Consider the following 13,434-nt stretch of genomic DNA (forward strand, 5'->3'; position numbering starts at 1 on the left):
AGATAGAAGCTTAGGAATAAGTTCTGTTTGCTATTAACGCATCGTATGCACCCTAGAGATAGGATATGATTGTATGTGGTCACCTTGTACCTGTGTGCATCTTTCATCATCACATAGGAAAGAAGTAGAGACTTAGGAATAAGCTCTATAGACATCATCGCATACATCGCATGCGTCCTAAAACTAGGAGCTATCGCATTTGCATTGGAAAATGAATTATTGTCGCATGAGTGTAGCATGATCGCATAGCTTGAACGCATTCTCAGGAAACGCTAGCTAAAGACCTTCTCAACCCGTTCCTCCGCATACTCATTCACATAATTAACTCTTTTCTCAAATCTACCGCATACACTTTATACCTTAAACAACAAACCAACCAACACTTTGATTTATTTGTTACCGCAAAGTATTCTAAATTTACCATCGCATACTGTGTCCTTAGTCCCTGTGTGAGACCCTGGGCTTACCAGGCAACTCAGTAGGATTTATAGTTGGATTTGCTGAGAAAACATGCATGCACAACGCATATTTCACCATCACATTCTACACCATTATTTCATCGCATTAAAGACGCATCAAGTTTTTGGCGCCATTGCCGGGAACTTCGGCAATACATTGTGCTAATGGTAACTTTTTTTATTTTCTTTGCAGCTTTCAATCTTTGGCGAATTACGACCCAGAGGTTGAAAGAACGTTTCGACGAAGATTGAAAAACAATCGCCAATAACAACAAGACAGAACTCCAAGAATGGCAGAACAACCGGAAGAGAGGGCCGCAAACACAAATAATATAATGGTCAACCTCATCCTCTTGGCGAATGACTGCAGTAGACCCATTCGGGACTATGCATTGTCCAACCTATATGATTTCTCCCCAGTAATCATGAGGCCAGCTCTGGGCAGATCGAGGTTTAAAATGAAACTGGTTATGTTGCAGATGATTCAAACGACCAGACAGTTTGGTGGAAGGCGTGGCGAGGATCCGCACTCCCATCTCTGGAGTTTTATTGAAATCTGCAACACTTTTGTGTTCCCAAATATCTCTGTTGAGAAGGTTCGACTAACGTTGTTCCCATTTTCCTTATGCGATCAAGGAAGAAAATGGGCTTATTCTCTCAAACGAGGGGAGATAACATCGTGGGAACAAGTAGTGGAAGAGTTCATGAAGAAATACTTCCCTCCAACAGAGAACGCAAGAAGGAGGAAGTTAATTACGAATTTTGAACAGGAAATTGATGAATCGCTTAGTGATGCCTGGGCGAGGTTTAAGAGACTAGTGCGAGATTGTCCGCACAATGGCTTACCTGACTGTCTCTAGATGGAAATCTTTTATCATGGTTTGAACCCTGCATCGCAGACAGTTGCCAATGCGGCAGCAACTGGTGGTCTGCTCGATAAAACTTACGATGAGGCTAAGAGTATCCTTGATCACATTTCCAAGAATCATGAAGATTGGAGGGAAAGCGATCAAAGATTAAGAATCAAGGATAGTGACGCAAATAATGGGGTCATTGCATCCCTTCAAACCCAAATGAACGCGATGATGAACTAATACAAGGCATCGCAATCAATAGCACGAGGAACTAAAATAGGCAGGTCAACACAATTGCTTAAACGACCACGAGTTGTGTCATCTATGGAGAAGCACATCCGAGTGAAGAGTGCCCAAAAAATCTGCAATCAATATGCTTCATGAAAGATAACCCTTATTCGATACTACAACCCCAGGTGAGAAACCACCCAATTTCACGTGGAAAAATCAATAGGAAAGGCATCAACCTATGGCGCAAAAGGAAGGGCCAAAGGATTTTTTCGTGAGCAAACAGTCAACTACAAAACCAAGTCAAGCAATTCGCAGGCGCCACATCTTCATCCTTGCAAGGGTTTACTGAAACAATATATTGAAAGAATGAAACAGTGCTTCAGAATCAAGCGACGTCCATCCGCAGTCTTGAAATTCATATAGGACAGATTGTGGGCAAACTCAAAAGTAGACAGGAAGGAGTGTTGTCGAGCTCAACTGAGCTCCCTTGCACTCTGGGGGTACAGGAAAGGAACAATGCCTAGTAGTCTCCTTGCTAAGCGAAAAAACAATAGCGGAAGGAAGGGAAGAGCCCACCAGGACCAACCCAAATATGGTGACAATCGAGACCCATTGACATATGATTCAGAAGAGCCGCGAGAAGACGAACCCAGAAGTTTGTGTCCACCTTAGGCCTCTCGAACACGAGGTAGAAGAAATACCGGCTACCACCATTCCGGCAAAGATTGAAAAAGAAACAGAATGATTTGAAGAAAAGATCGTTGCAGTGGTAGTAACGCAAGGGTTACATACTATGGTCCCACAAAAAATGTGCGACCCAGGAAGTTTCACGATATCCTGCTCAATTGGAGGGGTCTACATTGGTCAAGCGCTATGCGATCTTGGGGCGAATATAAACTTAATGTCGCTGTCAATCTTCAAATGATTGAATATGGGCAAACTAATGCCCACAACGGAGATTCTACATTGGTCAAGCACTATGCGATCTTAGTCAGCTGTTCACGTACCGTTGGATCTTCGAGCCATAGGTCCATAAGGTCCCCTTGGTAGCTCAATGGATTCAAGTTGAGAATCAGTTTTTGGATCAGTTTGAAGTGTTCAAATTGACAAGAGGGAGTTTCATTATATATGATATAATTGACATGATGTATGAGATACATTAATTGGAGGAAAATGATATAAATATGATTTATATCTAGTGGAGGAGAAAAGGACTATGGTTCATATATTGCATATGATGTGATATAAAATCATAGGTTATAAATATAATATGATTATATTTATTTTTTAATTAAACAATTATGGGATAATTGTTGGCGGTTTTGTCTCCATAATCGAATGAGATAGTGGGAGGTTGCAATCAGTTTTCGTAACTGAAGGATAAAAATGAAAATGGTTTTCATTTTGCAAGAAGATCATCAGATATTCGCTCCCCAATTAGTACACTACCCATAGCGTAGCAAACAAGAGCATACACGATAACTCATAGTTTACTAAACGATCGTGTACACGTGCACTTTTCTTAAACGATCACATAGTCTTACCTAAACGACCGTCTAGCTTTTTCTAAGTGATCGCGCGTTCGAGCATTTTACTAAATGATCGTCTAAACGATCAAACCCCTCTTACTACACGATCATGTACCTTTTACTAAACGATTAAGCAGTTGTCTATTCGATAGACTTCAAATATCTCCCACTTTCTTGGTCGTGGTAAATGATCGTTCCTTCCTCCTTCCCTCTACCAAATCCAATAGAGCCCATACCTCCTAGATTCTCACTACAAGAATACTGAGGTCTCTGAGTGATTATGTCCTCCATTGTTGCCTTTTTTGTGAAGATTCCGTTCTGGGTAGATGACAGCAAGATTTGGTGGATGATAGGCTTGACGATCTCAGCGACAGCGAGATTGTCTGGATTGACGAGAGCGAGATTTAACGCGAAGAAGAGTTCTTCAACTGGTATGTATCTCGTTCCTTTGTTGTTCAAAGTTCAAAGCATGTTGTAATTTGTTGTTAAATGTATAACTAGTTTGTTTGATTGTGAATGCAGTATTTCTATCACAATGATTTTGGAACGATCTTGCTTCCGCTCAGAGGTGCTCTTTGATAAGTGTTCTTGCAGGTATAACACTTTGCTACAAGTCTAGCTTTGAAAGTCTATACCTTTCCAGCTACATCTCTCTTTCTTATATAGAGATCCATTTACACTCTATGAGTTTAACCTCTTCAGGTAGATCTACAAGTTCCCTCACTGAATTCAAATACATAGACTCCATTTCAAGGTCCATGCTTTTGGCCCATTGGTCTTTATCTACGTCATTCATTGTCCGCTTATAGAACAATGGATCTTAAACGCCATCATATGGTATGACAACTTGAGTTTAAGTTAAACTCAAGTAACGGTTAGGTTCTGATATAACCCACCCACTACGTTCAGTCACTCTCAACAATTGAGAAGGATGAGACTGACGTGAAATGTTGGCTTCTTCATTAACTCTTGATGAAGAACCAACTTCATCAACAACTCTTGTTGACTCTTCAATAGCTTCATTTAATATTAATTTTTTCCGTGGTTTATGATCTTTCATTTGGTCTTCCTCCAAGAATGTAGCTTTTGTCGATACAAACACCTTGTTTTCTTGAGGGTCGTAGAACAAACCACCTCTCGTTTTCTTAGGGTAAAAAAAAATTTGCATAACCTTGAACGAGGTTCCAATTTCTTTTAATTTGTCACTAGTGCGTGTGCAAGACAACCACAGATTCTAAAATAACGCAAACTAAGTTTACGCCCCCTCCATAACCCGAAAAGTGTTTCAGAAACACTCTTTGAGGGAACATTATTCAAGATGCGAACTACAGTCTTTACTGTATACCCTCAAAACGAGTTATGCAATTGAGTATAGCTTATAATAGAACGAATCATGTCTAACAAGGTTCTATTTCTCCTTTCTGATACACTGCTTTACTAAGATGTACCAAGTACTGAAAGTTGGGACTGAATTCCATGTTCTATCATATGGTCTTGAAATGTAAAATTCATGTACTCTCCACCTCGATTAAATTGAAGTGTTTTAATCATTTTACCTAACAGGTTTTCAACTTCAGCCTTATACTCCTTGAACTTTTCAAGGGCTTTAGGCTTATGTTCCATTAGGTATAAGTAAACATACCTCGTATAGTCATCTATGAAAGATATGAAGTATTTGTACCTTCTTCGAACTTTTACATTCATTGGACCACAAAGATCTGAATGTATGAGCTCTAAGGGTTTTTTGGCTCTATAATCTTTTCCACTAAAAGGTCTTTTATTCATTTTTCCTTCAAGATAGAATTCACATGGAGGTAATGAATCATCTTCTAACTCGCTTCGGAGTCCATTATTTACCAACCTCTAGATCCTATCGAGATTTATGTGTCCTAATCTCAAATGCCAAAAATATGTATTATTGTTACATGGATAAATTCTTTGCCTTTTTGTTTGAGTATTAGCAGTTTTAAACATTTCATGATTTAAAAGTGTTTTTGCTTCAGTTGGTCTTAACACATACAAGTTATTTTCTAATTTAGTTGAACAAATAGTCACACCATTTTTCACAATGAATGCTTCATTAAAAGAAAAAGAAACTGAATACATTTTTTCAATTAAGCAAGAAATAGATACAAGGTTCCTTTTAATTTAGGAAATATATACAAGTTCTCTAAAAAGGAATATCTATTTCCAAAAAACAACTTTGCAGCTCCCATTGCATGAGCTAAAATAACATCTCCCATTCCAACCTTGAGCATCATTTCACTCTCCTCGAGCTGCTGGAAGGAACTAATTCCCTGTAAAGAAGAATAAACTGATCAGCGACTCTCGGATCAAGTATCCAGGCATTATGATCATTTTTCACTAAACAAGTTTCTAGAACCAGTAAATCATATTTACCTTATTTTTCTTTCTTCTTCTCAGCGAGGCACTTGGGGAAATTGCACTTTCAGTGATCATCCACATTGCAGTAGAAGCATTTACCTTTTTCGGCCACCTTTCCCATGCCCTTGCCTTTCCCAGCAGTGCGAGCCTTCCCCTTCCCTTCTTTCTTCTTCTAGATCTTTTTCGAACCAGACGATGAAGGAACAGACCCAGTTCCAAAGGATGAACCCTCATGGAACTTTTTGGAATGAGCATTGCCTCTCATTCTACCGGTCTTTTACTTTTCATCAGAGACCGATAAGTTTATAACTCATTTAGGAGGGTAGTTATGGTGTACTTTATTTTATTCATAACCGCATTGTTGCGGAATTGGAGGAAACTCTTTAGAAGAGATTCCAGAATAAAACATACCTGATTTGCTTGTCGATGACTGTGTCGTTCAATTCGGTGACATTGAAGTTGACCATTAGGTTAAGAACATATTCTTTCACTGTTGGCCTTCCTTCATTCGCACATTATAAACGTCCTTGAGGGCTTCGTGTCGAATCTAAGAGGGCAATTGTCCAAACATCTCCTAGAAGGACTCCATGATCTGATGTGCAGTGATCATGGCCTCATGTTAATTGGTAAGAATGTCAGACAAACTTACCAAGATGTAGACTCGAGCTGTCATTGCTTTCTAATGGTCATGAGACCCTCATTTTCTGGAATGCTTTTCGAGTAGGGATTGGAGGACACTCCTCCGTTAAGACGAACCACAAATCATTTATAACTAGAATCGTATTCAAGTTAGATTTTTCACGTCGCATAGTTTTCACAGGTTAATTTTTCATTCTTCAGCAGGAAATAATATATGGAAGACATGCTTAAAAGAATAATAAACAATTGACCGTATCAATGATTTTCCTTAACCATTTACACAAATATAAGCATTCCAATCAATTCAGAAAAAAATAAATAATAAAAAAACCCTAATTAAACTATTAATTTAGTTTGTCCAATACTTCAGAGATTTAAGAGAAATAGGTACCGAAGGGTGATCAGGTGCCCCTCCTTGAATTGAGACAATCTCAGCTAATTACTAATACTAGAATATAACTCGATTTCTATAGTTCTTAGCTACTGTTTTTCGGCCAAGGAATTCATTAACTAGCTTAATTCATCCTGTAAGTGTGACTCTAACCATTTTCAAATCCCAAAGGTGTTGGATTAGGTTGGCAACAAGGTCGGGGCGGGGCGGGGGACTCCCCTGTTGGATCGATATGGCAACCCCAATTAAACTAATTAATACACTTTTTATAAATATAAGAAAAATTCAAATTATGCAAAAATAAGATGACAAACAATGTGATAATTTATTCTATCAAATTTTAGCAAATAAATAAAACAAACTTAAACATACATAAACTGCTTAAATTAATTGTAAAAATCAAAGGAAAGAGTTAGAGAAGAAGACACCATAATTTTTATAGTGGTTCGGTCAAACTCGACCTACTCCACTCCCAAGCGCCTCTTGGGAATTTGAATAAAATCTTTCCAACTCTTTCCACGGATTAGAGCCCACCGTTACACCACCGCTCCTTTTATGGGTTCAAGAGCAAACCCGATCCTTTCCATGGTTTAGGATCAAACCGTTACAAATGTTGGAATTTTTGAAGAACACAATACAACTCTCACTAGAGTGGATTTACAAGTTTAAGCACTCAACAAGTTTATCCTCACAATACAATAACACTCTCTCAAGAATAAGATGAAAAAAAAAAAATTGGGAACTTAGAGAGAGGCAATAATGGAACTTTTGAGTTTTGGAGGATTATGAAATGTAAAATTTGTTGGTTTAAACTTTATGAGAGGAAGATGATTTATATAGAGATGGAAAATTTTTTATAAAACCACAATTAATTTGGACCATTGGATTTTGGAAAAGAAAAATCAATGGTGGAGATTTTAAACTAAACTAGTCGTTAGATAAAAAAAAATAATAATATAATATTAAATTCCTTTCTTTTGATATTCATTTCTTTTAAAATTAATCTAAAAAATAAAAAAATATACCATGTGTCAAAACTAGCCATTAGACACAAACATAAAATAATATTAAATTCATTTTCCTTTTAATTCACTTTTTAAATTCATTATTTTTAAAGTCAATCCAAAATAAAAACACTTACAAATGTGTAAAAAACTAGTCGTTAGACACAAACATAAAATAATATTAAATTTATTTTTCATTTAAATTTCTTTTAAATTTCAATTTTTTTATTTTAAATCAATCCAAAAATCAAAAGTCCATCATATGTTAATCTCTTAATGATCCACCATTCAACCAATATGCTGCCACATGTCTACACGCAAATGGTCTGGTTATGCCCGTCATCCACCACGATATTTTCTCTATAGACTTGCTTCGGTCATATCGTCTTCTTTTTAGCTCCGATTTGAGTGATTCAAGAGGTGTTGGAATTGTTATTCCGAGCTCTACGCTATGGACATATTAAAACACTAAGATTTTCAGTAATTAAAAATTGAGTTTGTAATCATCAAAACATTGATTAATTAATTAATTAAAATTAATTAATTTGAGATTAAGGGTCAAAAAGCCAACATCCCCATCCCCGTCCCTGCGGGGGGTATTTCCCATCTCTGTTGGGGAAACGAGTCCCTGCAGGGACCCATCCCTTACATATATATATATATATATACAAATATATGAATATCCCTGGTTTGACCCCCATCCCCGATCAAATGGGGATTCCCCGCCTCTATCGGGGTGGGGACCCGACCCCGTGGGGATTTTGCCAACCCTAGTTGGGATTGATGCTCTAAATATCATGGGTCCTGTAGTTTGTAATTGTAGTATACAAACATTTTATTTATTTAATAAAACATGAGATGTTTTATTCAATATTTAATAGCATTAACCCACAAACCAATAAACTAACCTCCAAGGTTATCATCTATAGCTTAAACATGTATGTAGAGACATACAGGTGGATCATGTTGAAGTAATAACCCAAATGGTCTGTAGTAGATGGATAAGATTGGATACTTTATCCTGGTGACACTACGAATATGACCCACTTTGTAGATGTTATAATTGTTGTAAAGTGTTATAAATGATATGATCTTAATATTTCATGTAGAGACATGTGAACAGGGATATTCTACACAAAGGAGTTTGTATTAGACTGGACCATGAAATGACTAGTCTCACTATATAACGCCGTTCATAATAGAGATTTACATTTCACTAGGATGACCACAGGTGACATGACCTAAATCCTGAGTGAGTTGTGAACTCCTGCCTATGAAGACAACACTTTGATTTGAATGTGTGAGAGTGGCCAGATTGCTGACTCAATAAGCCTACCATTATGGGGATTCGTCTTATTAAGGAGCTGGGAACACAACTACGCAAGACAAAATTCACTCGTTCCCTAACATCTGGGTAAGTAGATAAATTGCTCCCTTAAGGGTTGATTCTGGGGATTGAACAATGTGGCGCCACACCCTCTCTTGGCCTGAGAGGGATTTGGTCATAGTTAGACTATGACTTATTATTCATTAGAGGGATCAATGGTACTTAAGGAGTTAGATGTAACTACATGGGCAAAATGATAATTTTGGCTCAACTGTATTTACGAACAATTTGTGAAGGGTTATCGCATAGGTGATTGGTTATATCCAATGAACATAGAAATATATATGTAGTGCGAAGAGTGCAGTTGTCGGTCTTTAGTGGAGTGATTGGTAGTTAATGGATGTTGGATCATTTAATTAAAGAGTTTAATTAATTATCTAAGTAACATTGGAGCTTCAATCTACAGGTCCATAAGGTCTTCTCTATAGCTACCCAGGGATTATTGAGAATTAATTTTGAATTAATTTGAATTATTTAAATTAATTGAGGGAATTGATTAATTATATGTGTTATAATTGAATTAATTATTATATGTGATATAACTAATATAATGTATTTAATATATTATAATATAAAGATTATTTGAGAGGAAATAAATATTTGAATACAATTCAAATATTAATTATGTAAATTGGATTCATATAATTAAATTTAGTATATATGTGATTTATATTAAATACCACAAATGATTGAGAGAATTAAAAACTATGGATTATATTGTATTTGATACAATATAACACTATAGGTTATGTGTTATATTATATATACATATAATAAGTTAGTTATCACACACATATATACATATACATATATATATTATATGTATATATAATTATACATATATTATGTGATATATACACACACTGTATGCATATATGTATATATATATAATTATAATTTATATTTATTTTAAATTTCAAATTTCAAATTAAAGGACTCCCCTTAATTCTCTCAATTAACATGTTGGTGGAGAGTTGTTTTTTACGCAGAAAAATTTTGTTTTGTTTTTTATAATCTTCTTCAAAGACTCCACCAAAAAAAAAAAAAGCTCTCTCTAGAGTTTGCGTTGTTCCGAATTCTATGATTAGATCCTCTGAAGGGTTGGTCGCACTAGGATGACACGTAGGCGGATCATAGGAATCTCATGGTGCAACCTAATGGAGGAGACCATAGGATACGTTGACACGCGTCCTTCTCACATTTACTATGAACACTTTCCCTATTCACCTTGGTATTGACCCATGGAAACACTTTTTGGAGGGAGGTCACGCCAAGGGCGACATGAAACCGAGCATGTATCTTACGATGTGAACTCTTAGGGACATGAGAGCTACAAATTAATATATCATATATACCATTTTTATCTCCCACTAAAATGTCCTACCATTCTAGGGTTTTATTATACTTAGTTAAATTTTGGCTAATGAATCTATCTAAGTCTATGCCTATTATAACTCTTATAAAAGGTCTTTATTATGATGTTCTAGGTGAGTTAAACCATTTAAGTAACCTAGTGATATTGCATGCTAACAAGACTAAAATTAATTCAACTCAAGTTCCAGGTCAGTTCCCAAGTAGGAGGTGTTCCATAAACCGTCCTCTTAAGTACCCCCAACCTAGATAGAACTTGTCCGGCAGAGTCCCCTTATAACCTAAAGTCCTGTTTGTCCTACTCAATCATATTTTAAATCTATTTAAAAAAAGTAGGACCTAATTCTAATCTTATTAGAATTAATGTGATCTAAGGTCTAGATTAATTTTAAACATTTTAAAATTAATTCCAATTCCCTAAGATCTTAAGTTCGCATGCAACTCTTTATTGTAGGTTGAAGATTACTAAATATTAATTTTATAACTATTAATTATTAGCCCTATAATCATGCTTTCTGTGGTTTAATTGATTAACAATCAAATTCTAATTAACAAGAAAACCATATTACATGCATTGCATGACTTTAATATAACAATTATATCAAAGTATGGATTTGTCATGCTTAATGAAAATTGATTTTTCAACTTTATTAATATAACACTTATATCAATCAATTCATGAAAATCAAACAAGCATACACATGACATCAATAAATATAACTCTTTATATTTACCTAAGTAATGTCATGCATCATGCTTTTCCAAATACATTAAATAACTCATGAAATCATATATCATGCATTAATATCACATGTTATAACTATTATAATATATTAAAATGCAGCGAGGCCATGTCTTTATGATATTCACACAATGCCAACAAGAGCGTAGCTCAATTGGCATAGTGCTCGTACTATCGACCTCAAGGTTAGAGGTTCGATTCTCTCACCCCATACTTTAGTTACAATACCTTTGTAAAAAAATATATTAAAATACATGAACATGCTTAACCTAAGGTGGGATTTATCTAAATGACATCTATAAAACATTTAAACAGCAAATGAACCGATAATTTGGTCCCTAGGATAAAATAAAGCAATAAATTACATTAATTTTGCAAAATTTATCCTAAAAACAGCTTCTATCGCTTTAGAACTAGACCATACCAACTCGAATCGACCCAAATCACTTCAAATCGGACCTAAAACCATGAACCAAACCAACCTATCATAAAACCAGACCAGGACAACTTGAACTAGTCGAACCAAATTGGACCACCCTGAATCGCAGCTGAACCGCACACAACGTAAACCCTTGTAATGCTGTGACATTCTGGAAAGATCGCTGAATGTTCTTCCATTTGACCAAAAAAGGTCTCGATCTTCATTGAAAATAACCTTAATTCTAGACATGAACTTATAGAAGACTTGAATAATCATGATAAAATGCCCCAAATGCAGGGGCCTTTACAAATTGATCAAATCATACATATATCTAAGGCCAAAATTTACTGTAAACATTCATTCACACACCACATTCAGAATGAAATTCTGCCCACCAAAACAGTGCAAATTTCAAAATTTCTAAAATAATTACACGAGTTGGCTCTAATACCAATTGTAGGGATAAAAACCCTAACACAGCGGAATAATCAATACCTAACTCGAAATCAATTAAGAAGTTGAAATACCAATACACTGACAAAAATTATAGAATAGAAAGGGGAGACCTAAAAACCTCAACCTACTGTAAAATTTAGGTTAAGCATGCATTATAAATCAGAAATTTAATCCTACAGAAAAAAGAAAGAACACTTACTTTCGTTGATGACTTGAATGAAAAACGCCAATTCTCCTTTGGGATGGATTTCATAAACACGCCAATTGAGAATCTCCCTATTCTTTGAGAAAATAGGTAATTGGTTTGTAGGAACCAATCTCTAATTGGGAAGAAATGGGAGAAATTATGGAGAGAATTTTTTGTTTTTTTTTTTTACATAGAACCCTTTTATAAAAAAACCTAATGTTCTCCTCTTGAAACTTACGTTTTTACAGGCATATCAACTAATGAAAAGTGAAAGGAAAATGTGGGAGCTATCCCACATTTCTGATAACTCCCCTACAGGGGAGTTATTTATTTGATGAATAAAATCAAATACTTAATTTAATTAATTAATAATTGATTAAATTAATAATTAATTATATCTAATTTAATTAATAATTTCATTTAAGTCATATTTAAATAACATCTCTAACATAATCTATGGTTTTAATTCAATTAATTTAACTAAATCGAATTAAATTAAATTAAATTAAATTAATAATTAATTAATCTTTCAATTAATTAATTATTAAATTAAATATCTCATATTTAATTTAACCTACATGTGAATTGTCACACTCCCACCCGAGCTTACCTCTGAAGCCCTAAAGGAGGCGTGAGGACGGTAGATACCACCTTTTGTGATACTTACTCCCATCTCTACTGAACTAGTTTTAGCTCAACTTAGCCGAAAATTAACTTTAAGTTTTCATTTAACAGAAATTAAAGTTTGTACATCTTCATAGGTTTTTACAAAACATTTCCCCAACCCATTTTCAAATTACTATATAAAACATTTAACTCATGGCAGACCTCGTCTTCTCACAGCAACCCGAACTCTTCTACTACTTACGAAGGAAAACATAAAAGAAAAGAATGAGTTAGAAGCCCAATGAGTGCTAAACAACTTAAAGGGTCTCTTCCAACCCTTGAAAACAAATGGCTCAATTAGCATATCTATATAACGAGATTATTACTCAAACCTCAAGCTTGAAGGAATTCGTTCCCTTTTATACCTACACACATGGTAGATAGTTAAAAATATCTCTCTTATTACTTTAAACACATAGATCCACCTCTTATGGGCTCAAAAACTAGAACTGTTGGTCCTCTAACCATCCTATTTGAGGTTCTTCTCACAAGCTTAAAAACTTGGCCCAACGACCCCCTTTCCATCCCGTTAGATTCCACCACAGGCTGAGAAACTAGGTTTTCTGACCCCCTTACCATCCCGTGTCGCGTATTCTTATCATCGTACAAGCTACTCATACACGTATGGAATTTATATAAATATTCATAAGACCTTGAAAGAATACCACTCACATTTTGTTAGTAGGGTTTTCACTTTTTCTCCGAGTTCCCTG

The 13,434-nt window shown here is 35.4% G+C and overlaps 1 non-coding gene across 1 annotated transcript; it reads right to left on the minus strand.

Moving 5' to 3' along the window:
* Positions 1 to 1,195: 1,195 nt before the first annotated feature.
* On the minus strand, positions 1,196 to 1,302 carry LOC120068670. Its single transcript, XR_005479303.1, has one exon. It is a non-coding gene; the product is annotated as a small nucleolar RNA R71 (small nucleolar RNA).
* Between the last annotated feature and the right edge of the window lie 12,132 nt (positions 1,303 to 13,434).

The sequence above is a fragment of the Benincasa hispida genome, chromosome 12 (assembly GCF_009727055.1).
Source record: "Benincasa hispida cultivar B227 chromosome 12, ASM972705v1, whole genome shotgun sequence".
Classification (NCBI taxonomy): domain Eukaryota; kingdom Viridiplantae; phylum Streptophyta; class Magnoliopsida; order Cucurbitales; family Cucurbitaceae; genus Benincasa; species Benincasa hispida.